Here is a 25,495-nt window from a genome sequence, read left to right on the forward strand (position 1 = left end):
ATGTATGTGTATGAATGTGTGATAAATCATACCACAGCCCCTGCCTGAGGAATATCCCCTGTTCTCCTTGCAATCAAGATTCTAAAGAAAGCAGCGGCAATAGAAAACCCCAGGGAATAGGATTTCCAGGCAGTTACCATGGCCTGATTTATGTCCTGAGGAACCCCTTCTCTGACCTGTCTCTGCTCTGGCTGGAGTGTTTCAATTCCTCATGGCCTTGGGCTTTCAAAGAATCGAGTGTTGGTCTCCTGTCCCCTGAAAGTCTTCACTCTCATGACCAAGAGAGAAACAAATGCAATGGAAACAGATCTGAGTATTTGTTTCTCCTTTAGATACGAGTAGCCATTGTATTACCAGATTTTAGCTTTGCTCAAAGAAAGTAATACCTGGAAGGTCAGATGGGATCTACCATGATTTTTTTTTTTTTTTTCGCATGTGAATCCAGTGAAATGGTGTGTGTGTAGGGGAATCCACCGATCATCGAAATTAATTTAGTAACTAAAATAGGTCAGAGGATATCAAGGAAGAGGGTGTGATGTGCTCCAGGGGCTGGACACTTATTAGCTGTGTGATCTTGGGCATGTTATTTAAACTCTCTGAGCTTCATTTCTTTATTGGTGAAGCGGGGACATATCACAGAGAGTTATTGAAAGGATTAACTGCAAGAATAGACAGAAAGCACTTGTAGCAATAGGTAGCACATACGTCTTCAATACATCCTAGCTAGTAGAACTGTTATCTCTGCGTCTGGTTCAGGCCCTCTGTGCATGCCCCACGCTCCCCTCCTGGTCCTTCTGTGAGAGAAAGAGTGGTGGTTCTCCTAGAGCTGCCTTTGGTCTCTTCTTTCTCTTCACTCTCTCCTGGGACCTGTCCCTCTGTCAGGTCCCCGGCTCTCACCTCTGCTGATGACTCTCACTCCTGTCTCTAGCCCCTCCTCACTCTGGCTCTAGATTCACCCCGACAACATCCGACGGCCATTCTACTTGGATGAACCTTCACCCCTCCAAGGTCATGGACCAGATCGCACTCATTCTCTTTCTGAACTCACATTTGTCCACACATCCGCCAGTGGTGGTTTATTCTTCCAGTGACTCAGGTTTAAGCCCTTTCTATGTGTCAGGCACTCGGCTCTGGAGAATAAGGAGCTGAAAGAGTTAGTCCTGTCCTCAAGTGGCTTACAGCCCAGAGGAATTCTAAACTAGGAATTCCAGGCAAGAAGCACAGACTTGGACACACTCCTGCCAGCAAGGAGGGATAAAATGTAAAGGAGATTAAAAAAAAGAAAACAAGACTATGTCTCCTGGTCCACCAATAAGAAAACATCTCATTGGACAGGAAATAGCGTCACCAGAGTCAGGAAGGCTAAAGGCACAGTCTTGCAGGAGTGGCCAGGAATTGGCTTCTGTGCACTGATGGGAATAAAAAGAGCTCTGGGCTTCCCTGGTGGCGCAGTGGTTGAGAGTCTGCCTGCCGATGCAGGGGACACGGGTTCGTGCCCCGGTCCGGGAAGATTCCACATGCCGCGGAGCGGCTGGGCCCGTGATCCATGGCCGCTGAACCTGTGCGTCCGGAGCCTGTGCTCCGCAACGGGAGAGGCCACAACAGTGAGAGGCCCGCGTACCGCAAAAAAAAAAAAAAAAAAAAAAGAGCTCTGGACTAGAGTGAAGCTCCCTTATCGACGGGGATTCGGTTTTCTTCAATTCTTGGCCACTTACAACAATGTTGCTCTAAATACCCTTAGTCTAACCTATTACTTCAATCCAGAGATTATATTAATTAAATAATTTTTAATTTCATGACAGCTAAATGATTCTAAGAAAGCCTTTTCTTCTTGCTTGAGGTTTTTCTCATCCTTGGGCAAGGTTAATCTATCAGGTCACACACAGGTGAAATATGTTTTTCATGGTCAATGCTGTCAGTTCAGCCGTAACATTTGAAGCCATGGAGTATCTTGATAACGACTATGTGCAACAGGTCCATGATGGTCTGTCTGTTCTCCTCCATCTGTGGGAAAGGCTGTCCTTGTCCTCCTCATAGAAAACCCTCCTGCCTTCCATCGCCGACCCTCTGCAGAGCCCTGCAGGGTCAGGTGAATCAGTGACACTGCTGGGGTATGTGACAACAGCTGCTAACCAGTGCACGGTCTGCTTGGCTGTTTCTGAGATGTGTGACTCAGAGCAAGGGTCGCTGGGTCCCTGGACTTGACTGCAAGTCAAGGCAGGAGTACAATCTCCAATTCTAACAGGGGAGAAAGAGAAAGGCAGAGACAGAAGGAGGCAGACAGTGACAGAGAGGAAGACAGAGACTGAGTTTTTGCTCTTCATCTCATCCCTGTAGGCTGGAGGCTGCGTCTAGCTCCCAAGTTCAGAGCTGTCTCCAAGGTGGCGTATCCGGGGTAGTGAGTGCTGGCTCTTGACTTAAGCTACACACCGTCCACGGTGGGTGACATCATCCCAAGCCCCGACATGATTGTGGAGCTTCTGTGCTTTAAAGACAGAATAAATAGATAACCAAACAAATAGAACAACACAAACAAGCAAAGAGAAAAGTTCAGGGCATGAGTTGCCCTACAACACGAAACCAATGATCAGAGATATCCTCGAATAAGTGCACATTTGCGCAGGAGCACAAAATGGGGGAAATGATGCTCTTGGTGGTTGCTAACGTGCCTCCCAGATTCACTGGTCTACTGGTCCAGATGGAAGCAATTTGCCCCTCACTTCTCTCACAACTCCAAATGCAAGATGAGTGTGTGTGTGTGCATGCACGCGTGTGCACATGTGCAAATGAGTGTTTATGTTTGTGGTGTTGGAGGACTGAGCAGGGGCTTACTTAAATGTGTGTAGTGCCTGATTCATGGACTTGTCTCAAGCAATTGAAAGAAATACTAACAAGGAGAGAAGTGTTGGCCCAAATCCCTGGGGCTCAAAGGAGCAGGGCAAACAGATTACAAACAATCTCTGGACTCACCAACATCTCACTAATTGGCACCATTCGCCCTGCCTCAACGGATGTTACTTTCTCTGCCCGCGCTCAGGATGAGAGGGGACCGGCTTGGTTTCCTCGCCGGCACAAATCTCTGTGCAAAGCCCAATAAAAGAGGAACAGAGAGGCGGTGATTACATTTCCCTTAAGCTCACACACTCATTTCTTTTAAGCCCGTTTCATTTCTTGGAGACACTGCAGTGAGCCGAATGCGGGGAGGGGAGTGGGTGTCCAAGAGCGGTCAGCCCCCTGCCTGTGGCTGGTGTCCACACATTTCTCTAGTTTCTGCAGACAGGACTCTGTGTGCCCTGCACCCCTGCAGGGAGTACAGCTGAGTCCTTGTGACATGGAAGTCCCCCATCCCTGGCACTGCATCCTCACCCTGAAAACTGAGACCCCTTTAATTTGCTTGTAAAGAGGCCTCTTACAAGCCCTTTTAAATCTCTTACCCAGAGTTTTAAAAGCCCCGAGGCTCACACTAATCCCCCGTGCATTTACCCCCACAGACATGGCCCATTTCCCTCAGTGAACCCTGGGCATGGGGACACACATACACTTGGTGTTGTCGAGGAACCTTAGGGCTGAGAGCCAGTAGCCTGGGTGTCTGGTCCTAACTTTGCCACTCGCCAGCTGTGGAAGTCTGAGAAAATCCCATGACTTCGAGACTCATTCTTTCCACCTCTAAAATAAACGATTTAGAGAGAATGTCATAGGAGGTCATTGGTCATTAGATCAGCACTAATGCCCCATTTTTCTTTCATTCTGGTGCCCAACCAGGTGTTCCGAGAGTCGTGGGAAACGTAAATGGCTTAAGATCCATAGAAACAGTGCACTTTGTCACAGCTGGGGCCTCAAGGCTGGTGGCCACGAAGTGTCCTGGCAGCAGACACAGCCATTGCTGAACAGGGTTCAGATTGCCAAAGCAAAGGGTGTCTCCCTTGGGTTTAAGGTCTAGGATGGGGTGGCTGGAGAACGGAAAAATGAAAAGAAAAAAGCTGAAATCCTCATTTTACTTTGAAATGGGCTGGGAAGGGATGAGGCAGCTCATCCAACAGCCTTTCCTAAACGCAGCATCGCATGCTCTGTTTGGTTCTCAAACAGGTGTTGCTATATTGGATTCTTTAAAAATCAGAGTGAACGGGTAATTAAGAAATGAGTTAATAAGTGCTTCCTCAGTAATTTGTGTTCCTGCATTTGAATCAATCAATGTATGTGATGTTAGACTGAGGATAACAGGTCAGGTCCTTCCTTCCTTCCTTCCTTCCTTCCTTCCTTCCTTCCTTCCATTCTCTTTCTTTCTACTGAAAATCAAATCATTGCATGAAAGCTAACTGATGTCCCTGCCGGCATCTCCTTTGGAAATCGCCTGTTTGGGCATGTGTATCTCCTTCCAGTGAAATCAATGGATGGGGTGAGTCCCAGCCCCAAGAGGGCCTGACCGAGGACCAGGCTGCCCCGTGGACATGAAGCTTCTTCCTGTCTCTGGGGTCAGCTTTCAGCCACCGGTGGCCAGGCTGCTCACAGGCGCCGCAGCTTGGGGGATGCTGGCCGCCCGTTTTGACTCTCGCCCCTCTGCACACTCAGTAACAGAAAAGTGACACCATGAGAAAGGTGGGGAAGAAGAGACTTCTCTGTGGAGGGTCTTCTGAGAGGGAAAATAGAATGTCATTCTCTAAATCTGTTCCCAGTGTATCAGGTTTCTGTAGTTCTGTTTCTTTCTCTTCGCACTGGAGCTGACTGTCCAATCCTGAAGGCTGGGGAGGAGAGTTTTCTGTAAATGACACAGTCAAGTTCCTATGTTTTGAATGCAAAAAGACCACACGCTCTTCCTTTTTGTCTTTTGGACACCTGTGTTTGTCAGGGTTCTCCAGAGAGCCAGGAGCAATAGGAGACAGATAAATATCCTTGTATATATTCCTTATAATAAATCATATACACACACACATCTGATTTATTATAAGGAATAGGCTTAAGCAAATATGGAGACCGACCAGCCCCAAGCTCTATAGTCGGCAAATTGGACACTGACGGTACAGCTCCAATCCAAAGGCTGACAGGCTGGAGACCCAAGAAGGGCCAATGTTTCAGTTTGAGTCCGAAGACAGGAAAATGCTGGTGATGTGGCTGGAAGGCTGTCGGGCAGAGAGAGAGAATTCTTTCTTCCTCAGACTATTTTTTCTATTCAGGCCTTCAACTGATTGGACAAGGCCTGCCCACGTTGGGGAGGGCAATCTGCTTCACTTCATCTAATGATTCACATGTTCGTCTCCTCCAAAAACACCCAGAATAACATTTGACCAGATATCTGGGCCCCTGTCGGCCAGACGAGTTGCACATACAATTCACCATCACAGCACCCACATGTACATCAATATATTGAGGCTGAGAACAAGCCTTCTTTTTCTCATCTTTTGGATGAATGGTCTTGGCCACACTGGGGTCCTGCGTTGGATAGGGGTGTTGAAATGTTCATAAACTCTGAGCTAGAGCCTTCCTCAGAACTGTGTATACATTATGAAATGATTACCATAATCAGGCTTATAAAGATACCCATCACGTCACATAGTTACCATTCTCCGTGTGCGTGCAGTGGTCAAATGTAAGATCTACTCTTTGCAAATTTCAAGTAGATGCCATGCTGTACATTAGATCTCCAGAACTTATTCACCCTGTGTAATTGAAACTTTGTTCCCTTTGACCAATATCTTCCCATTTCCCCCACCCTAAAGGACTGATTCTTAAGTACCCAAGTCTTTGCATTTCAAAGGAGAGAATATCTAAGATCGAAAAATTACTCACTAAATTCCAATCTGAGGGTTAGATGCCAGGTTTAGTGCTAAATTTTGTATTTCAAATTCTGTGCTCACCAAAGTCTTTGGCAATCAATGGCTAATTCAAACAAAATAAGTGTGTGTGTGTGTGTGTGTGTGTGTGTGTGTGTGTGTGTGTGTAAATGAATATATACTGGTACAAGCTCAGAAGTTTTAATTGATTCTTATGGTTTCTACAAGTCATTTCTCTTTTTATTTACATATTCAGTTGTCTCCCTTATTTATTTTATTCATTAAAATTAAGTTCACAGGACTTCCCTGGTGGTCCAGTGGTTAAGACTTCGCCTTCCAATGCTGGAGGTGCGGGTTCGATCCCTGGTCGGGGAGCTAGGATTCCACATGCCTCGAAGCCAAAAAAAAAAAACCAAAACATAAAACAGAAGCAATATTGTAACAAATTCAAAAAAGACTAAAAAAATTAAGGTCACTGTGGCACTATGGCCCACTTATGGGAATATATATCATGTTAGAAAAAACCTCTCCCTTTCAGTTTTAAATTTCTATATCACACCAAAATAGAGATCACTCTGGCAGGTAGAAAGCTGCCATTAATCTGTGCCAGATTTGCTTTACCTCGCTGATAATAAAAATGAAGCATGGCCATTTTACAATCATGTTCTATTATTATTATTATTACTACTAATGCTATTAATTTTGAAAACAAGTCTAAAGCATGGCAAGCACTCAGAAGTGAACAAAGTTAATGGAATTTCTCATGAGTCCAAAGAGGCACCTGGGCTGAGCATCTGAAACTGTGCTCAACAGGGAGGGGGGACGGGCCCGATGTCACGTTTTCCTAACGGGTAGATGACACGAGTCTGCCTCTGATGTCTGAGCCGTGTGGAGTGAAAGACCCGATGTTATTTTTATATTATTAGACACAATTATGAGAAGCCATAAAAGGGGGAAAACATACACACTTCTGTATTCATATGGAAATGAGTGCCTCATTAGTAATAAAAGCTCCAGGTTATGTTACTCTGTAACCTTTTGTTCAAACAAGCTGTCTGGAATTTGCATAAGTAGTCAGCTGTGTATAGCTCAGGGCTATTGAAATGATGTGACTCACCAATCTAGGCAGCCTCGTAAACAGTGTTTTTCTCCTTTACTGGCACCCTTGTTTTCACAGAAACACAGCTGTACAGCACCGACCAGAGGCAGAGAGAGCATGCAGGGAAGCCCAGGACTCCTCCAGGGAGCCCTCCTGGATTAATGGAGTCCCACTTGGGGCCACTTTGAATGAGCAGGTGCAAGGCTGCACTGTGCCACTTTTGAATTTCCCTCTCCTAGGGGCAGCAAAGTGTCCTGTGGGATGGAAATGGTGCAAACATGCTGACCAGGCTTGACGCTCACATGGAAACCGCGCTTATCCTCTAGGGTGGCCTTTGCAACTCCTTAATGTCCTACTGGAAAGGCTGGGTGGGGGATGGCTCGAAATCCTGCTTGGGCTTCCCTGGGACTCACATCATCCTTTTCTGGGGAATTGAGTGTAAATCCATCAGGAACACACAGAATGCATTTTCCTTCAAGTCCACACATGGAACTAGAAATTCAGTGGGAAAGAAGAGCCTGGGGAGGGGTGGGAGTATGGAAGAACAAGGGGAAAATGTGCCCTGGGGAACTAATCACATGAAAATGTTCCAGAAGGATTTGTCCGGTTTTGCCACCAGTTTGCAAAGTCTCTGGGATTCCCATCCCTTCCGAAGTCTGATGGCAAATGAAAATCCTTTACCTGCAAGTAAAGTGAGATTTGGTGAAGATTCTGGAAGGGTCGGGGCTCCTAGAAGGCTAGTGGAAGTAGCCTGGGAGAGTCTGCACTTGACTCATGTCAAAGGGCCAACAGGGGGTCTGCCTGCCGTGGATGCTCCTGAAACACGTTTGCTTTGTGAATCTCGAACGTTTTCCCACACCAGGTAAGGCTGGATGTAAGTCACTTTCAGGGACTCTGACCCCACAACCTCTCATTTTAAATGGATGAGAAAGGGCCTGGGAGGGAAATTGTTGAAAGTATTGGGATGGCCCAGGGCACCTCTTCATGGATTTAAAAAATACATATCTGATGCAGAGAGGAGACACAAATTCTTGTCCCATCTTGTCACTAGCGTGTATGAACTTAGGTAAGTCAATCTACCTCCTTTTCTACTTTCCTGTCCTCCCACAAAATGAGAGGTGTGGAGTCTCTTATCCCCTATGGCACTAAATCGAGATAGGAATCTACCTCAACTGATTCAGATACAGGTGACACTGCCACTTGACTCCTGAGGCCACCTGCCTGCATGGTCCTCCTGTGTTTTGGACGGTACAGAGTGGGAATCAGGAATCTTTGTAGAAAACTTGGGATTATCGGATGGGGAAAGTCTGGCACAGTCAGAATGCATTGTGTTGAAGTTAGGACATAAAAACCCACAAAGGAGGATGTGGATGGACAGATAAGAGCTGCCCAGTCTTCAAAGTGACCCACGGTGACAGGGGATGGGGAGGTATGACGAATCAGCAACGCCCTGCCTTACTGTTCTGCACCCAACCCTGGAATCCAGGCAAGAAAAGCCAAGTACATGTCAGATGTAGAGAAGGGACAAAGGCCAGAAATAGGCCACTTCCTTCCAATAGAGCACACTGCTTTTTATTTCATAGGTCAAAAGCGACAACAATTAGAGATATGCCAAAGAATCAAGCGCAGTCTAGGGCAGCTGGACCGTGGTGAACTTTCTTCCTGAGATAAAACATATGATTTAGTGCAATTCCCCAAAGCTATCTATGGAGAACGAAAAACGTGCAGTTAATATACCACCAAGGATATACAGCTTCAGAACAGTGATTTGATCTAGGCTTGGAAAAATGATCATGTTTTCATAAGGAAGAATTCATTCTATTTAATAAGGACAGCTAAACTTGGCTAGAGGCTGTACTGGAAAAAAACCAAAACAAAACGTGTAGGTGTTGTTCCAGGATTGAGGGAACGATTTTTTTTTCAATTTATTATTTTTTTATTTTTTTTACATCTTTATTGGAGTATAATTGCTTTACAATGGTGTGTTAGTTTCTCCTTTATAGCAAAGTGAATCAGTTATACATATACATATGTTCCCATATCTCTTCCCTCTTGCGTCTCCCTCCCTCCCAACCTCCCTATCCCACCCCTCTAGGTGGTCACAAAGCACCGAGCTGATCTCCCTGTGCTATGCGGCTGCTTCCCACTAGCTATCTACCTTACATTTGGTAGTGTATAAATGTCCATGCCTCTCTCTCGCTTTGTCACAGCTTACCCTTCCCTCTCCCCATTTCCTCAAGTCCATTCTCTAGTAGGTCTGTGTCTTTATTCCCATCTTACCCCTAGGTTCTTCATGACATTTTTTTTTTAATTCCATATATATGTGTTAGCATACGGTATTTGTCTTTCTCTTTCTGACTTACTTCACTCTGTATGACAGACTCTAGGTCTATCCACCTCATTACAAATAGCTCAATTTCGTTTCTTTTTATGGCTGAGTAATATTCCATTGTATATATGTGCCACATCTTCTTTATCCATTCATCTGATTATGGACACTTAGGTTGTTTCCATCTCCAGGCTATTGTAAATAGAGCTGCAATGAACATTTTGGTACATGACTCTTTTTGAATTATGGTTTTCTCAGGGTATATGCCCAGTAGTGGGATTGCTGGGTCATATGGTAGTTCTATTTGTAGTTTTTTAAGGAACCTCCATACTGTTCTCCACAGTGGCTGTATCAATTTACATTCCCATCAGCAGTGAAGGAGTGTTCCCTTTTCTCCACACCCTCTCCAGCATTTATTGTTTGTAGATTTTATGATGATGGCCATTCTGACTGGTGTGAGATGATATCTCATTGTAGTTTTGATTGCATTTCCCTAATGATTAACCATTTTGAGCATTCTTTCATGTGTTTGTTGGTAGTCTGTATATCTTCTATGGAGAAATGTCTATTTAGGTCTTCTGCCCATTTTTGGATTGGGTTGTTTGTTTTTTTGTTATTGAGCTGCATGAGCTGCTTGCAGATTTTGGAGATTAATCCTTTGTCAGTTGCTTCATTTGCAAATATTTTCTCCCATTCTGAGGGTTGTCTTTTGGTCTTGTTTATGGTTTCCTTTGCTGTGCAAAAGCTTTGAAGTTTCATTAGGTCCCATTTGTTTATTTCTGTTTTTATTTCCATTTCTCTAGGAGGTGGGTCAAAAAGGATCTTACTGTGATTTATGCATAGGGTGTTCTGCCTATGTTTTCCTCTAAGAGTTTGATAGTTTCTGGCCTTACATTTAGGTCTTTAATCCATTTTGAGCTTATTTTTGTGTATGGTGTTAGGGAGTGATCTAATCTCATACTTTTACATGTAGCTGTCCAGTTTTCCCAGCACCACTTATTGAAGGGGCTGTCCTTTCTCCACTGTACATTCCTGCCTCATTTATCAAAGATAAGGTGACCATATGTGCGTGGGTTTATCTCTGGGCTTTCTATCCTGTTCCATTGATCTATCTTTCTGTTTTTGTGCCAATACCATACTGTCTTGATTACTGTAGCTTTGTAGTATAGTCTGAAATCCGGGAGCCTGATTCCTCCAGCTCTGTTTTTTGTTCTCAAGATTGCTTTGGCTATTCAGGGTCTTTTGTGTTTCCAAACAAATTGTGAAATTTTTTGTTCTAGTTCTGTGAAAAATGCCAGTGGTGGTTTGATAGGGATTGCATTGAATCTGTAGATTGCTTTGGGTAGTAGAGTCATTTTCACAATATTGATTCTTCCAATCCAAGAACATGGTATATCTCTCCATCTATTTGTATCATCTTTAATTTCTTTCATCAGTGTCTTATAATTTTCTGCATACAGGTCTTTTGTCTCCTTAGGTGGGTTTATTCCTAGACATTTAATTCTTTTTGTTGCAATGGTAAATGGGAGTGTTTTCTTGATTTCACGTTCAGATTTTTCAACATTAGTGTATAGGAATGCCAGAAATTTCTGTACATTAGTTTTGTATCCTGCTACTTTACCAAATTCATTGATTAGCTCTAGTAGTATTCTGGTAGCATCTTTAGGATTCTCTATGTATAGTATCATGTCATCTGCAAACAGTGACAGCTCTACTTTTTCTTTTCCGATTTGGATTCCTTTTATTTCCTTTTCCTCTCTGATTGCTATGGCTAAAACTTCCAAAACTATGTTGAATAAGAGTGGTGAGAGTGGGCAACCTTGTCTTGTTCCTGATCTTAGTGGAAATGCTTCCAGTTTTTCACCACTGAGGACGATGTTGGCTGTGGGTTTGTCATATATGGCCTTTATTATGTTGAGGAAAGTTCCCTCTATGCCTACTTTTGCAGGGTTTTTACCATAAATGGGTGTTGGATTTTGTCGAAAGCTTTCTCTGCATCTACTGAGATGATCATATGGTTTTTCTCCTTCAATTTGTTAATATGGTGTATCACGTTGATTGATTTGCGTATATTGAAGAATCCTTGCATTCCTGGAATAAACCCCACTTGATCATGGTGTATGATCCTTTTAATGTGCTGTTGGATTCTGTTTGCTAGTATTTTGTTGAGGATTTTTGCATCTATGTTCATCAGTGATATTGGCCTGTAGTTTTCTTTCTTTGTGACATCCTTGTCTGGTTTGGTATCAGGGTGATGGTGGCCTTGTAGAATGAGTTTGGGAGTGTTCCTCCCTCTGCTATATTTTGGAAGAGTTTGAGAAGGATAGGTGTTAGCTCTTCTCTAAATGTTTGATAGAATTCGCCTGTGAAGCCATCTGGTCCTGGGCTTTTGTTTGTTGGAAGATTTTTAATCACAGTTTCAATTTCAGTGCTTGTGATTGGTCTGTTCATATTTTCTATTTCTTCCTGATTCAGTCTTGGTAGGTTGTGCATTTCTAAGAATTTGTCCATTTCTTCCAGGTTGTCCATTTTATTGGCATAGAGTTGCTTATAGTAATCTCTCATGATCCTTTGTATTTCTGCAGTGTCAGTTGTTACTTCTCCTTTTTCATTTCTAATTCTATTGATTTGAGTCTTCTCCCTTTTTTTCTTGATGAGTCTGGCTAATGGTTTATCAATTTTGTTTATCTTCTCAAAGAACCAGCTTTTAGTTTTATTGATCTTTGCTATCGTTTCCTTCATTTCTTTTTCATTTATTTCTGATCTGATTTTTATGATTTCTTTCCTTTTGCTAACTTCGGGGTTTTTTTGTTCTTCTTTCTCTAATTGCTTTAGGTGCAAGGTTAGGTTGTTTATTTGAGATGTTTCCTGTTTCTTAAGGTAGGATTGTATTGCTATAAACTTCCCTCTTAGAACTGCTTTTGCTGCATCCGATAGGTTTTGGGTTGTCATGTCTCCATTGTCATTTGTTTCTACGTATTTTTTTATTTCCTCTTTGATTTCTTCAGTGATCACTTTGTTATTAAGTAGTGTATTGTTTAGCCTCCATGTGTTTGTATTTTTTACAGACCGTTTCCTGTAATTGATATCTAGTCTCATAGCGTTGTGGTCGGAAAAGATACTTGATACAATTTCAATTTTCTTAAATTTACCAAGGCTTGATTTGTGACCCAAGATATGATCTATCCTGGAGAATGTTCCATGAGCACTTGAGAAAAATGTGTATTCTGTTGTTTTTGGATGGAATGTCCTATAAATATCAATTAAGTCCATCTTGTTCAATGTATCATTTAAAGCTTGTGTTTCCTTATTTATTTTCATTTTGGATGTTCTGTCCATTGGTGAAAGTGGGGTGTTAGAGTCCCCTACTATGAATGTGTTACTGTCGATTTCCCCTTTTATGGCTGTAGTATTTGCCTTATGTATTGAGGTGCTCCTATGTTGGGTGCATAAATATTTACAATTGTTATATCTTCTTCTTGGATCGATCCCTTGATCATTATGTAGTGTCCTTATTTGTCTCTTCTAATAGTCTTTATTTTAAAGTCTATTTTGTCTGATATGAGAATTGCTACTACAGCTTTCTTTTGTTTTCCATTTGCATGAAATATCTTTTTCCATCCCCTTACTTTCAGTCTGTATGTGTCTCTAGGTCTGAAGTGGGTCTCTTGTAGACAGCAAATATATGGGCCTTGTTTTTGTATCCATTCAGCCAATCTGTGTCTGTTGGTGGGAGCATTTAGTTCATTTACTCTTAAGGTAATTATCGATATGTATGTTCCTATTCCCATTTTCTTAATTGTTTTGGGTTCGTTATTGTAGGTCTTTTCCTTCTCTTGTGTTTCTTGCCTAGATAAGTTCCTTTAGCAGTTGTTGTAAAGCTGGTTTGGTGGTGCTGAACTCTCTCAGCTTTCGCTTGTCTGTAAAGGTTTTAATTTCTCCATCAAATCTGAATGAGATCCTTGCTGGGTAGAGTAATCTTGGTTGCAGGTTTTTCTCCTTCATCAGTTTAAATATGTCCTGCCATTCCGTTCTGGCTTGCAGAGTTTCTGCTGAAAGATCAGCTATTAACCTTATGGGGATTCCCTTGTGTGTTATTTGTTGTTTTTCCCTTGCTGCCTTTAATATGTTTTGTTTGTATTTAATTTTTGACAGTTTGATTAATATGTGTCTTGGCGTATTTCTCTTTGGATTTATCCTGTATGGGACTCTCTGTGCTCCTGGACTTGATTAACTATTTCCTTTCCCGTATTAAGGAAGTTTTCAACTATAATCTCTTCAAATATTTTCTCAGTCCCTTTCTTTTTCTCTTCTTCTTCTGGAAGCCCTATAATTCGAATGTTGGTGCATTTAACGTTGTCCCAGAGGTCTCTGAGACTGTCCTCAGTTCTGTTCATTCTTTTTTCTTTATTCTGCTCTGCAGTAGTTATTTCCACTATTTTATCTTCCAGGTCACTTATCCGTTCTTCTGCCTCAGTTATTCTGCTACTGATCCCATCTTTTTTTTTTTTTTTTTTTGCGGTATGTGGGCCTCTCACTGCTGTGGCCTCTCCCGTTGCAGAGCACAGGCTCCAGATGTGCAGGCCCAGCGGCCATGGCTCACGGGCCCTGCCGCTCCGTGGCATGTGGGATCCTCCCGGGGCACGAACCCGCGTCCCCTGCATTGGCAGGCGGACTCTCAACCACTGCGCCACCAGGGAAGCCCTAGAGTATTTTTAATTTCATTTATTGTATTGTTCATCGTTGTTTGTTTCATCTTTAGTTCTTCTAGGTCCTTGTTAAATGTTTCTTGCATTTTGTCTATTCTATTTCCAAGATTTTGGATCATCTTTACTATCATTATTCTGAATTCTTTTTCAGGTAGACTGCCTATTTCCTCTTCATTTGTTAGGTCTGGTGGGTTTTTATCTTGCTCCTTCATGGGCTGTGAGTTTTTCTGTCTTCTCATTTTGCTTATCTTACTGTGTTTGGGGTCTCCTTTTTGCAGGTACAGGTTCGTAGTTCCCGTTGTTTTTGGTGTCTGTCCCCAGTGTCTAAAGTTGGTTCAGTGGGTTGCGTAGGCTTCCTGGTGGAGGGGACTAGTGCCTGTGTTCTGGTGGATGAGGCTGGATCTTGTCTTTCTGGTGGGCAGGTCCACGTCTGGTGGTGTGTTTTCGGGTGTCTGTGGACTTATTATGATTTTAGGCAGCCTCTCTGCTAATGGGTGGGGTTGTGTTCCTGTCTTTCTAGTTGTTTGGCATAGGATGTCCAGCACTGTAGCTTGCTGGTCGTTGAGTGAAGCTGGGTGCTGGTGTTGAGATGGAGATCTCTGGGAGATTTTCTCTGTTTGATATTATGTGGAGCTGGGAGGTCTCCTGTGGACCAGTGTCCTGAAGTTGGCTCTCCCACCTCAGAGGCACAGCACTGACTCCTGGCTGGAGCACCAAGAGCCTTTCATCCACACGGCTCAGAATAAGAGGGAGAAAAAGTAGAAAGAATTAGTAGAAGTAGAAAGAAAGAAGGAAAGAAAGAAAGAAAGAAAGGAGGGAGGGAGGAAGGAGGGAGGGAGGAAGGAAGGAAGAAAGGAGGGAAGGAAGGAAAAAAAGAAAGAAGATAAAGTAAAATAAAGTAAGATAAAATATAATAAAGTTATTAAAATAAAAAAATAATTATTAAGAGAAAAAACATTTAAAAACAAAAAAATGGACGGATAGAACCCTAGGACAAATGGTGGAAGCAAAGCTATAAAGACAAAATCTCACACAGAAGCATACACATACACACTCACAAAAAGAGGTAAAGGGGGGAAAATCATAAATCTTGCTCTCAAAGTCCACCTCCTTAATTTGGGATGATTCGTTGTGTATTCAGGTATTCGACAGATGCAGGTACATCAAGTTGATTGTAGAGCTTTAATCCGCTGCTTCTGAGGCTGCTGGGGAGATTTCCCTTTCTCTTCTTTGTTCGCACAGCTCCCAGGGGCTCAGCTTTGGATTTGGCCCCGCCTCTGCGTGTAGGTCGCCGGAGGGCGTCTGTTCTTCGCTCAGACAGGACGGGGTTAAAGGCGCAGCTGCTTCCGGGACTCTGGCTTACTCAGGCCGGCGGGGTGGGGAGGGAGGGGCACGGAGGCGGGGCGGGCCTGCGGCGGCAGAGGCCGCCGTGACGTTGCACCAGTCTGAAGCGCGCCGTGCGTTCTTCCGGGGAAGTAGTCCCTGGATCCCCGGGCCCTGGCAGTGGCGGGCTGCACAGGCTCCCCGGAAGGGGGTGTGGATAGTGACCTGTGCTCGCACACAGGCTTCTTGGTGGCGGCAGCAGCAGCCTTAGTCTCATGCCCGCCTCTGGGTTCCGCGCTTTTAGCCGCGGCTCGCGCCCGTCTCTGGAGCTCCTTCAAGCAGCGCTCTCAATCCCCTCTCCTCGCGCACCAGGAAAGAAAGAGGGAAGAAAAAGTCTCTTGCCTCTTCGGCAGCTCCAGACTTTTCCCCGGACTCCCTCCCGGCTAGCCGCGGCGCACTAACGCCCTGCAGGCTGTGTTCACGCCGCCAACCCCAGGCCTCTCCCGGTGCTCCGACCGAAGCCCGAGCCTCAGCTCCCAGCCCCGCCCGCCGCGGGTGAGCAGACAAGCCTCCTGAACTGGTGAGTGCCGGTCGGCCCTGATCCTCTGTGCGGGAATCTCGCCGCTTTGCCCTCCGCGCCCCTGTTGCTGCGCTCTCCTCCGCGGCCTCGAAGCTTTCCCCCTCCGCCGCCCGCAGCCTCCACTCGCGAAGGGGCTTCTAGTGTGTGGAAACTTCTCCTCCTTCACAGCTCCCTCGCGCTGGTGCAGGTCCCGTCCCTATCCTTTTGTCTCTGTTTTTGTTTATTTTTTTTGCCCTACCCAGGTACGTGGGGGGCTTCTTGCCTTTTGGGAGGTCTGAGGTTTTCTGCCAGCGTTCAGTAGGTGTTGTGTAGGAGTTGTTCCACGTGTAGATGTATTTCTGGTGTATCTGTGGGGAGGAAGGTGATTTCCGCGTCTTACTCTTCCGCCATCTTCCCGGAAGCCCCTGAGGGAACGATTTTTAAGTCAAGTTCTTACCATTCTCTGATTATAGGACGTTGAAAATGTCACAGGAGCATTCTCTGCCCAACTGCCTCATTAAATTATAATGAAAGCTCACATTTATGGAGCACTTTACATTATTTTATGTTTACATTAATTTAATCCTCATAACAACCCTCTGAGCAGACATGATCTCCGTTGACTAGATTGGAAATGCAGGCTCAGAGTGTTGAAGTAATTGCCCAAAGTCACACAGCTTGAAAGCAGCAGAGCTGGAACTTATATTCTGATCTTTTCAGCTTTAAAGCTCACATTTCCAGTCCTCATGCAGTGTTATATATTGCCTCCCCCATTGTTAAATGGACACAGTGGTATCTGGGGTACACAGGAGGGTTAACCTACCTATCAGGCACTGCACATGGTGATGGAAAACCTCAGTTCTAGTTACTGAACCCCAGCTCCGGCAACGCCACCCCCACTACTATTTACCTCTTTGGTGAGAGCTTGGGAAACCATTGCCTTCTATGGATCTCATTGCTGAGTTGTTAAATGGAGAAAGTTGGCCCCACTCATCTGAAGACTGGGACTGAGTGATGGTCTCATGTCCCTTCCAACCCAAAGACTCAACAGAGTGACGTAGCAGGAGACGCATGCTGTTCCCCACCTCCACGCCCCTTTCTTCCTAAGACACACCCCCAGATCCACAACCCTGCTTTAGCGCCAACCCTCTAGTCAATATTTCAATCCTCGTTTGTTATTTTCAAAAGAAACATGATCTATGAGTGTGGCAGAAAAAAAAATGAAGGTAACAAAAACAGTGGCTAACGTTTACTGGGTCCATAGAACGTACCAAAGGCTATGCTAATTGCTTCTCAAAAAACAACAACAAACCAAATCAAAACGATGCTAAACCTCATCTTGTGGTCCAGGTACATAGTGGAGCTGGCATCCCTTCCTCTGAAATCCCTACCCCTCCAGCCACTCAAGCCCAAATTCTGACCAGATGTTTGTCCACATCACACACTATGGGTGCTGGGTCTAAGGGCGTCGGACAGTTACATCCTCATTTTCCAAAATTACGTTGTTTCTTTCCACCTCTTTAAAAATTCTCACTCCCAAGTGCCAGTATCTCCATTGACTAATCAATAGAAAAGTAACGTGGTAAAATACTCATGCTTGATTGTTGATGGCTTACGACAGCCTAATGTGTTACACTTCCTAGAAAGAGTCACCTGAAAAGTAGGACATGTGTTAATTCACAGGAGTTAGTGTATGAATGATGTGTGTGGGGACCATGATGGCAGGTAAGTTTTAGGTAAAGGTCTTCTAGGCACAGACCTACTAGAGAATGGACTTGAGGATATGAGGAGGGGGAAGGGTAAGCTGAGACAAAGCGAGAGAGAGGCATGGATATATATACACTACCAAACGTAAGGTAGATAGCTAGTGGGAAGCAGCCGCATAGCACAGGGAGATCAGCTCGGTGCTTTGTGACCACCTAGAGGGGTGGGATAGGGAGGGTGGGAGGGAGGGAGACGCAAGAGGGAGGGGATATGGGGATATATGTATATGTATAACTGATTCACTTTGTTATAAAGCAGAAACTAACACACCATTGTAAAGCAATTATACTCCAATAAAGATGTTTAAAAAAAAAGGGGGTAAGTTAAAAAAAAAAGTGATTGTGAGATCAGGATAGGTTCCAGGTTTTCTGGAGCATTGGAGATATTAAAGAAAGGAGAAGACTCAGAAATTCCAAGCCATTCTGAATGGTAAACATACCTGAGAGACCCTGCAGGTGGTACTGGGGACAGATTGCGTGGCACTATATTGTGGAGGCGTCATGAAAGGACGAACAGAGTGTTGGATGTTTTCAGCCCAGCCAAGGCACTGGGACCCTTTCAGCTCTCTGGACTTGGTCCCCCTCTTTAACATCAGTGAATTGGGCCCGGTGACCTCTGCTGCTTCTTCCAGGTCAGGTGTTCTAGGCTGGCAGGCTCCCTTCCAACCTTCCTGTGCAAGTATGACGAGCTCAAGCTGAACATCCCCGGGTATTGGCTTTTAGGATAAATTCAAACGTGCTTGGAGATGGACGATGACGATGGAGGAAGAAGGATTCCTAAACCTGTTTACTCAGAGTCTCCCCAGTTTACTTGGGCAGCCTAACGAGCACACATTCCCTAGAGCCTGGAAATGAAGACAGTTAACCAGGGCTTCGTGTTGCTGTAGAAATAGGCGTCAGGAATTTTCAAGAAAATCAGCCAGGCAGCCAGCAGGATGAAGAGAAAGGGTGGTGCTGTCTTTTGTTGAGAGAAATTAACTGGGCTACACATGCACACACAGACACACACACACGGCTTGTTTTACCACCAAAGTAAGAAGGACTGAGTGAGACTGACTGTATTTTTTTATTATTATTATTTTAAGATGTTATTATGTTTTAGAGCAGTTTTAGGCTCCCAGCATAATTGAGATGAATGTACAGAGATTCCCTGTCTACCTCCACACATGCATAGCCTCCCCCATTATCAATATTACTCACTAGAATAGTATACTTTTTTTTTTTTTTTTTTACCAAGGATGAACCTACATGGATTCATCCTTATCATCCAAAGTCCATAGTTTGTGTTAGAGTTTACTTTTGGTCTTGGACATTCTATGGGTTTGGACAAATGTATAGTGACAGTTATCCACCATTATAGAACCATAAGGAGTATTTTCACTGCCCAAAAAGATCCTCTGTGCTTCACGTGTGCATCCTTCCCTCCGCATTCACCCCTCACCACCACTGACCTTTTTACTGTCTGCATTGTTTTGCTTTTCCCGGAATGTCTATATACGTGGACTCACAGAGGATGTAGCCTTTTCAGATTGGCTTCTTATACTTCGTAACGTGCATTTAGGATTCCTCCATGTCTCTTCATGGCTTGTTAGTTTATTTCTTTTTGGCCCTGAATAATATTCCATTGGCTGGATGCACTGTAGTTTATGTATCCCTTCACCTACTGAAGGGATAAATAAAGCAACATCTTTGTTGCTTCCAAGTTTTGTCAAGACTGACTGTACTTCAGCTGGGAGTGTGCCTATCTATTTCCGCACCTGTTTTAAGACTATGATTCATGAAAATCCAGAGACCACCAAGCTGAGCTCCCTGTGCTCTACTCTGTGATGACCTAGATGGGCGGGATGGGGGTGGGGTGGGAGGGAGGTGCAAGAGGGAGGGGATATAGGTATACATACAGCTGATTCACTTCGTGGTACAGCAGAAACTAACACTATATTGTAAAGCAATTATCCTCCAATAAAAAATTCCAGAGACCATGTCCTCTTTTTCCTTGTAGGCCTAGCACCTCGCACAATGTCAAGCACAAAAAGTGCACAAAACGTAGCTCGTGAGTGAATTAATGAGGCCATAAACATTGGCCCCCACTTGCCTCTGCCTCATTCCAGTCTTCAGGCTGTGTACTGATTGTGGACAGTGAAAAGTGATCCTATTTCTTGTGATTTCTTTCTCTACTGTTGTCCCTCAAGGTTCCCTCCATGTCACCTTTCATAGTTTCAAATGCATTAGCAAATCTGTAAGTGGGTGGGTTTCTACATGTGTGTAGGGTGGGGAGACAGAGTGGCCAACACTGACTGACTGCAAATGCCTCTGGAATAGTCCTGCCTGGGGAAGACTTGATATGTTTGAGGCACTTAAAAAACAGCTACTGGGAAAGAATATTTTAGTCTCTGCATGAACGACATTTTTTCTATTACCTATCTTTCTGAGAATTGAATTTTCGAGGACTAAATGGAATCTTGGTCAGGGATTCTATTTCAAAGTCATAAAAAATAAAGGATCACCCTAAATATGTGAGTGGGGATGAGGCTGAGAATCCTCATTGCCCTGTGGTTTTCTCCCTCACTCCCAGCAGGTGTCAACTCACCTGTCACCTCATCGGGGGGGTCTTCCCTGACCACCTCTGTAACAAGCTGCTGCCACTCACATTACAATAACACTCCCTCCTCTTACTCTGCTACATCTTTCTCCACTGGACTTTCACAACTGTGACATTTACAATATTGTATTTTATTAACTAACTCAGTCTTCCTCACCAGAATGTAAGTTCTAAGAGGGTTCCATTCACCAGTGTACCCCTAGAGTCCAAACCTGTGCCTGCATAGTAAATAATTCATAGTTGTTGGGTGAATGAAGAGATAAATAAATGAATAAATAATTGATTGAATGATAAATGCAACAGGGAGGAGAAATTTGAAGGTGAGGTTAATTTTCTCACTTTTAGTGGCTATTGTGGCTAAACAAACTTGTAGAATGGGAAAGAAAGAACACAGCTTCAGTGAATTGTGTATAAGATGGGTGTCGTAGTCCATTCAGGGCTGCTATAAAGAAATACCATAGGATACATGGCTTATCAACAACAGAAACTTACTTCTCACAGTTCTGGAGGCTCAGAGTCCAAGATTAAGACACTGGCAGATTTGGTGTCTGGTGATAAGTCTCTTTCTGGTTCATAGATGGCTGTCTTTTCACTGCATCCTCACCTGGGGGGAAGGGCAAGGGAGATCCCTGGGGGTCTCTTTTATGAGGGCACTAATCCCACTCATGGGGTGCTCCACCCTCATGACCTCATCACCTCCCAAAGACACCATCTTCTAATACATTACATTGGGGGTTAGAATTTCAACATATGAATTGGGGAGGGGGGGACAGGACACAAACATTCAGCCCACAGCAGCAGGACTGGGCTAGAAGGGGGGCAGCCTTGTATGCATCTCTTCCTCTCTTCCTGCCTGTTATCCTGGAACTCTGGATTTGATTGCATTCCATGAGGACAAGTCACTGAGCAAGAACAGGGCTGGCTTGGCCCATCCAGACCCTTCTGAGGCCTGCACCAGACAGAGGAGGGAGCTCGGGAATTGCCCTGCCTGTAGGGAAGACTTTGCATAGCTTGCTTGGCGTGAGATTTGAAGGAGACCCTTGTGATGTAGGAAAATGAGTATGGGGTTTGGAATCAGAGACCAAGCTCATACATCAGCCTTTCCACTTAACTAGCTACACGAGGACCATTTTTTTCTCATCTGCAAAACTGGTTCTGACACTTTCCTTTGGGGTTGCTCTAAGGACTTAAAGACACATGCCTCTGACAAGAAGTGGAGTGCGGTGTTAGCAGCACAGACTCTGGGTCCAGATCATCTGGGCTCCAAACATAGCTCCCTTGCTTGCTAGCCATATGGTTAGACACTCCAGTTTCTTCATAGGGCTGTTGTGAGGATTCAGTGAGTTAAGGTTCATACTTGCATTCCTAGCACAGAAGTCATCGAATAAACATTAGTTATTATTACACTCATAGAAGACACCTAATATTTAATACGTGCTCAATTAATGGTAGCTCTTATGATTATTTACTTTAAGTCCATTGGTATAAGTATAGGTTTGGGGACCAGTGCTTACATCCCACTCGAAATTCCTGTGGTCATGGGTGTAGCGTGAGATGAGGAAACTTCCTTTCCTGTTCTTCCAAACACAGGATGGTTGTGCTCTGGTTACGTTTTTTCATTTAACCCAAGCGTTAGCAACATGCTTTGTCGATAGAACCTTCCACATATTATGCAACAACTGCAGGTAATCATGTCAACACTTCCGGTGGTCAACAGCCATCCTAACTCTACCAGGAATATCTGTGTCCATCTGTCAGGTTTATCCTCCTGTCCAAGTTGATCCTGCTTTTTCCTCTCCCCCAGCCGAGCTTCATCTTAATCTTGACTGATAGCCATTCCTGGGTCTGTTCTCCTGAAAAGGCAAAAGCTGGGTGAGTGCTTGGCGACGGGTTTGGACATGGGAAAGGAGTTGAGAGCGGGGTGGAGGCTGCGGTGCCCACGCCCTGGCCATCCTGCCTTTATGCCAGTCAAAGAAGAGCCCGGAAGGTCACCCAGGGATGAATTTGAGCTCAGGGAATGTCTTTGCCAAGTGCTAGTTATTGCTATAACTGAAACCTTGACTCTCCTTCAAGATTATTTCCATCACTGCTGATGGGTTTTTCTTTTTGGGGAGGTGAGAGGTGGGGAAGGTGAGTGAGAACACTGTGCTGGAACATTCCCCATTCCCCATCCCTCTTCCCAATTAGGCCTGTGAACTGACCCAAACCCATCTTACTCTGGGCTTTCTGGAACAGGAAGGAGCGCTAAGCCACGCAGGCTGCCAGAACGACCCAAAAGTCCCAGAAGAGGCCCCTCTTGTTCAGTGAAGCTGTGGGCAGTGTCATTTAAAGATTCCTGAAAGATGGCAAATAATCAGCACTCCATAAGCCAAAGCCTATGTGAAAACTGCCTTAGAAACAAAAACTCCCCTTTATGGCAGCCCCTTGGTGGGGAACCTGGAGAAAATGTGGGCCGAGAATGTCTATGGAAACAGCTTTCAACAAACAGAACTCCAGTCATGTTTGGAAAGAAAATGATTCTACCTTCCCTGTAAATGTTTTGGCCAAAGCTGAGTGTGTTACAGCGCCCGTGTTGGAAGGTAACAGCTCTGGGGGTTTTTCGCCCTCCTGTTCAATCCCCAACTCTCTAATTCAAGGTACTGAATGCCGGGGATGGTTTGTGTAGGGCCAGGGAATCCACACTGCAGTCTTGGGGGTAAAGGAGAGCCTGGCATCACCTGCCTGCCCATATGGCTGCCTCTTGGTGAGTTGCCATGTTATTTATTCACATGACCCCTTAGTTCAGTGTAGCAGTGGGGAGCATATGCTTGGGACTGAAAATGCCCGGATTTCAGCGCTGGCCCAACACACTGTGTGTACAATCCCCGAGGCTCAGTTTCCTCACCTGCAAAATGGGGATAAGAAAGAAACCCAAGTCACAGTGTTGTGAGGGTTAGATGAGATGGAGTTCTTACAGAGAACTGTCATGGGTCAAATGACATTTGTTATTATCATGATATTTATTGATTATCTCTCAAGGTAGCAGTTTGAATGTTGTAGGAGAGAACCACTCAGAGTCAGTAGCTCGTCAGCTCACTCTCAGGGGTGGAACTCAGCCTTGGCTAGGTTGACATTCTACATAGTTCCATGTTTGGTCAGCATCTCGTAGGACAGGGACAGCCTTTTTCTGTGAGACTCTCTTCCTAGCAGGTATGAAACCTCCCAGTCGGCCTCAGGTCAGGTGGGGAGGGGCAGTACCTATCATCCCTTCCCTTCCTGGCAGCTTTTCTCTCTCCCTCCCAGTGAAAACCAGCAAAGTGACCATGTCCCCAGTCTTCTAAGACCAGTGAACCCAACAGGAATCTTGGAACCCAATTTTTTTTTTTTTTTTTACATCTTTATTGGAGTATAACTGCTTTACAATGGTGTGTTAGTTTCTGCTTTATAACAAAGTGAATCAGTTATACATATGTTCCCGTATCTCTTCCCTCTTGCGTCTCCCTCCCTCCCGCCCTCCCTATCCCACCCCTCTAGGTGGTCACAAAGCACCGAGCTGATCTCCCTGTGCTATGCGGCTGCTTCCCACAGCTATCTACATTACGTTTGGTAGTGTATATATGTCCATGCCATTCTCTCGCTCTGTCACAGCTTACCCTTCCCCCTCCCCATTTCCTCAAGTCCATTCTCTAGTAGGTCTGTGTCTTTATTCCCATCTTACCCCTAGGTTCTTCATGACATTTTTTTTTCTTAAATTCCGTATATATGTGTTAGCATACGGTATTTGTCTTTCTCTTTCTGACTTACTTCACTCTGTATGACAGACTCTAGGTCTATCCACCTCATTACAAATAGCTCAATTTTGTTTCTTTTTATGGCTGAGTAATATTCCATTGTATATATGTGCCACATCTTCTTTATCCATTCATCTGATGATGGACACTTAGGTTGCTTCCATCTCCTGGCTATTGTAAATAGAGCTGCAGTGAACATTTTGGTACATGACTCTTTTTGAATTATGGTTTTCTCAGGGTATATGCCCAGTAGTGGGATTGCTGGGTCATATGGTAGTTCTATTTGTAGTTTTTTAAGGAACCTCCATACTGTTCTTCATAGTGGCTGTACCAATTCACATTCCCACCAGCAGTGAAAGAGTGTTCCCTTTTCTCCACACCCTCTCCAGCATTTATTGTTTCTAGATATTTTGATGATGGCCATTCTGACTGGTGTGAGATGATATCTCATTGTAGTTTTGATTAGCATTTCTCTAATGATTAGTGACGTTGAGCATTCTTCCATGTGTTTGTTGGCAGTCTGTATATCTTTGGAGAAATGTCTGTTTAGGTATTTGCCCGTTTTTGGATTGGGTTGTTTGTTTTTTTGTTACTGAGCTGCTTGTAAATTTTGGAGATTAATCCTTTGTCAGTTGCTTCATTTGCAAATATTTTCTCCCATTCTGAGGGGAACCGAATTTTTTAAAGACCTGAGGGCTCACAATGAACCATGTAGCTTATAAGCAGCTTGGCCTCATTGCTGCGTGCAACAGGATTACAGGTTTGCTCATGCATCTCAGAACACTTCACTCACCCCCTCTTGCCTGTGCCATTCCAGTGACCAGAGCAACTGATTTATTTTAGCCTTGACCATTACTGTGAGAATGTTGTTCTCAAAGTCCCACGTCTATCATCTCATTACGTCTTCCACTTAAAAGAGGAAATTGTTATTGAAAGGGGGCCAAGGAGAAAGAGCATTTGAGTTGTTGCAGGTTCTGGGAAATGTGTCTCAGACCCCAATGATCACAGTGTGCATAGCAATAAACTTTGCCATGGGTCGTTTTGCCAATATGGACTTTTAAAGACTCAGAACAGGTGATACCCTTCAACCTCACAAATTCACTTCTAAGAATTTGTCTTATGGAAATAATCAGGGATCTATACTTCCTGGGCATCCCCACTCTAGTTTACAGCAAGGATGTTCCTCACAGGAAAAAACTGAGAGACAACCCACTGAAAGGGTTGGGTAAATTAATTATGGTGTAGCCATTTTGATGGATTGCTAAGTAGCCATTAAGTAAAAAGACAAGTTACAAACCAGTATGTAAAGAGTGATTCCCAGGCTTGTAGTAACAAGATAGATAGAAGCTTAAACAGACAAAACTCTAACACTTTCCCCTGGGTGGTAGAACTATGTAAAGCTTTTAATTACTTCCATGTAACTTTCCATATTGCTGAAACATTTTAACTACAAATATACATTAACTTGCGATCCAAAAGGAAACAAATGTTATTATAAAAGTAAAGAGAAAGCTTGTTAGACTCGGGCTCCTCTTCTGTCAACTCCAGACGTGTGATCTTGTACAAGCCACCTGAT

Source organism: Delphinus delphis, chromosome 2 (assembly GCF_949987515.2).
Source record: "Delphinus delphis chromosome 2, mDelDel1.2, whole genome shotgun sequence".
NCBI lineage: Eukaryota > Metazoa > Chordata > Mammalia > Artiodactyla > Delphinidae > Delphinus > Delphinus delphis.